Source organism: Corapipo altera, unplaced genomic scaffold (genome assembly GCF_003945725.1).
Source record: "Corapipo altera isolate COAL_440 unplaced genomic scaffold, ASM394572v1 49, whole genome shotgun sequence".
Taxonomy (NCBI): domain Eukaryota; kingdom Metazoa; phylum Chordata; class Aves; order Passeriformes; family Pipridae; genus Corapipo; species Corapipo altera.
Genome location: NW_020884879.1, coordinates 6334077 through 6338276, shown reverse-complemented (window position 1 = coordinate 6338276; position 4200 = coordinate 6334077).

Genomic DNA, 4200 nt, shown 5'->3' with positions numbered 1-4200 from the left:
CACACACACACACACACACACACACACACACACACACACACACACACGGGGTTGGCTGGCAGGATTTCATGGACTTCCAGCCTCAGCTGCCCGCTGCTGGGAGCCAGCAGCCTGGCGATTAGCTCGACACGGTGCCTTCGGAAATCTAGAGTGGCTCGGCCTGCCTCTGCTCGGTGCAGAGGTACCTGAAATTACTGCTTGTGCCCACTCAGGCAAAGTCCCTGAGCCAGAGCATCACCAACCAACTTGTGGTCCAAAGTGGGACACCTGGGAAGCATCTTCTGCAGGGCACCCCAGGCACAACCTGGAGGGGCACATGGGTTGGGGCAAGGCAGCAATTCACCCTCCGTTGGACAACGCTTCTGCAGAGACTCATATCTGGATGCCTGCAGCACTTCTGCCTGTGCAAGGGGCTTTACTAAGCGTGTACAAACAAAAAAAAACCACACAAACAACCTCCCCCCAAACAAACAAAAAAAAAATCCCACCCAAAATTTTACCAGATCTTGAACATAAAGCTTCTAAAGTTCCACTCTTGTCTGTGGCTCCTTACAATAACAATGCATTGCAATGTTGTCCTGACTCTTAAGTAACTACACTACAGATTAGTGGCATCATTTGAGGTGACTGAAGTGGAGAAAAAAGTCCTTCCATGTAAGTCAGAAAGACAGTATCCCTACCAGAGACTGACAGAGTCCGTAGTGTTGACACAAACCCCCAACTCTTAAGATCAGCCTTTTGAAGCAGCAGTTTTTAATGCACAAATGCATATTCAGTTGAACACTGCTTGCCATCAAGTCTGCCTTATCTCAGACATGGGTGGGAAAAGAACAAGCCACAAGACTTTATGTAAAATGTATGAATTATTGAACACTTTCAGATGCAACAGGAAAATACCAATTGACAGTCATACCAATTCAAAAAGAATAACATGGTAAATGTCTCTGGTTTCTTAGAGTCTTTGGCCTTTGTCTGAGCTGCTGCCAAGAGGGGTTTGTACCCAGGGATGCAGCCAAGCAAGCAGTGAGCACAGGTTTGGGCAGAGGAGGCAAGGTCAAGCTGTGCCCAGAATCATTTAGCTAAAAACACATTTTGAAAATGCCTTGCCAATGTTCTACCTGATGAGGCATTACAGTTTTCAGAGTGCCAGTGTTGAGAGGCTGGACTGATTTAGTAGTAAAAGCGATCATGCAATTACTTCAAGCTAACGAAGGGAATGGGAACTTGGAAAGGCCTAAAGGACGGTAAAAAAATCAGTCGAAGGGCTGTATCAGAGTGCACATTTAGTAACCCTGCACATCTTCTGCCTGCTTGATAACATATATATAAATACTTACATTTGAAACATATATAAAACATATAAAGTTTGATGAAAAACAGTAACTTCAGTCAGTCCCACAGACAAGAAGGCAAGAGTCCTCTTAACCTGGAGAGAGCACACGTTTGTGGGCGTGGAAAAGCTGCTAGCAACACACAAACACTAAATAACAAACTGTCCGACAACTCCTGAAAAGTCAAGAGATTTATTTTGAATCACTAACCTTTGTTACTATTAGCAAAGTCAGACCTCAGTATGTTCAATGCCTGCCTTTCAGAGCTCGTTAAAAACTCCAGCAAGAGCAAAACATGCCGTGGACTTCCTGCCAGATAGGGAAGAAGTCACTTCACTGCTTTGCCTCAGGACTGCTGATACAACAGTTCAGGATGTGTGTCTATTATTCAAGCTGAGGAGCTGCAGTGAACGGCAGAAAAGCTGCCTTGCCTGGCACCGCTTTCAGATGGAGCCACCTCTAACACTGCCGGCTTACAAATCTTTCAGAGCAGAGAAAAATCACAGTCAGTCTCCCATTCAAACGGTGCAACTTCATATAATGCAGTATGTACCTCAAGTAATTTTTTTTCCCAATTGTTTGTAAAGGTGTCAGACTTGAAGGGCAGTAATCACTAGAAGCAGAGACCAACTGTTAACACTAGGACTTAAAAAGCACAGTGCTTTAGATGCTCAGAGAGACAAAAGAACAAAGAAAACTCTTTGCCGCCTTTGTGGCTGAGGGCTCCTTTCTAATTAGGGCAACAAGGAAGGAAGAAAGAAGCTCCCCACGGCAGAAGATGCGATGGACAAATGCGGTGATTCAGAAGTGAAGTCATGAACAGGAAGGATTAAGGCTGAGCTGTTTATAGGACTCCAGCCTACCTCCCTACCTCTAGAGAGTGCTTAAGTGTTAGGAAAAACAATGGCAGGGAAATCCACAGAAGCACATTCAGGCTTTTATCTAAATTTGTGTATTTCCCTTAGTAGATATAGGGGGAAAAAGATTGGGTTTTGAATCCTCTGAAAGAACACTTAAACTGTTTGCTTCCCGTGTCTCTTAAAAGGTTATTTAAAAACCTAGGACTATGGGGGTAGAGGGAGCTTTGGAAAACGATGCTGGAAGTTACAGGGAAACCATGGACAGCATGATCCTAATCCCATGAATGGGATAGTCAGAGGTCATATGTCCAAAAACTGTATCACATTAGCCAAAGGAGAAGACAGGTGTCCAGTTTCCTCAGATGAAGAGCTGTGCAATAATACCAGTGTCTAAAGTGCAACATAAAGTGTACAGCTGGGAGAGACTTACCACTGCTGTGAGAGGGAACACTGCTCTTTCTCTCTCAGCAGAGTCTATTGCTTATAACCATCATCAAATGCAACAGATTAGGGCATTAGATTTGAGATATAAGAAAACACATTAATAGGAAGTTCTTGTGGAGGAGTGGGAGCTAGCTGGCATGGGAGCAGAGGAGGGAGCAGCAGGGAGGGGAGAGTAATTTGGTACCAGCGTCAAGTGTAAATAGGCAACATGTTTGGAGCCATGTGACTTCCTACCCATTCCCAATTTAGCCCAGTGCCTAAGAGGCATGATGTGTCCCTTCATGTTTAGCTATTTTTAATGTGCACAGAATTTGCTCTTTGTCCCTTCTTGTCTGTCAGTGTCTTGAATTCACTAGCCTTGGCAGTCTTAAGATTTGGGCTTACTGGGACAAGCAACATCTTCTACCCTACAGGCTCAATCCTTCTAAGTCTGACTCAAGAGTATTTCTTGCTCTTTGGAATGATCTTGTTAACCTCCGCAGATGATTTCAGCACAGGTTTGTTCGAGAGTAAGAGTTTGGAGTAGGGACTGTAATTGCATTGACAGGAACACAGTTCCTGCCCATCACAATGGATCCAGCACTGTTTATTCAGTACTACTCAGCCTGCACACCCCTCACTGCCCCAGCCTTCCTCCAGCCATTCCTACTCAGCTATGTGGCTACACTAAGAGCCCTCTCCATCATGGTCCAACAGGCAGGGTTTGGCCAAGGGTTGACCCATGTGTTGCTTCTCTCCTGCCTACAACTTTTTTTACTGGAGGAGATATGGAACAGTTATTGAAGCGGGTTAGGGCAGGGGGCTCTTATTGGCAGCCTCCCACCACCCACTCCCTTGCTGCCCCACCATCACACAGCCTCCAACACAGCAGGGTACATCTGCCCTGGAAGGGAACTCAGGGGAGTGACACGGGCTCACATAGCGCAAAACACTGCCCTGGTCTGCCAGTGTGGAGTCTGACTTCTCTAAGCATAACACTCCTACCATTTCTGTGAGGCTCACTGGATAATGGGAGGAAGCTCAGCCACTGAAAATGTTCAGATAGGTTAGTTCTACTATTTACAAAACATATGTGAATTGTTTGGATTCTAGGTAAGCATTAATAAAGTAAATGGGGAATGCACTCTGTACATACTCTGTGAGCAGTTTTGCAGCAACAAAGGATTTTCTGTGCTGGTTTTTCTGTTCTGTTTTTTCTATGTTTCTGTGATTGAAGCTTAGGGAAAGAAGGGAGATCATCCACGGTCATAAATCTAAGCATCAGGAACAAACCATATTTTCAGTCAATCCATTTGACTGAATAAAGAAAAAATCTATTATTTACTTTTGAGTGCTTCTTTACTTTTTCTTATGTCTTGTATTTGTAGTTTGGTAAGAGTTTTTTTGACAAACCCATGGTTTAAACCAGTATTTATCATCATATCTATAGCACATCACATCTACAAGAGCTAAGATATAAAGACTTTGGCTTTATTTTTGTACACAAGAACGAAGTACGAACATTAATTATGAAGAATTAAGTAACTTATGAAAAACTTTGTGCACTTGCAACACTTGTTCCCTGC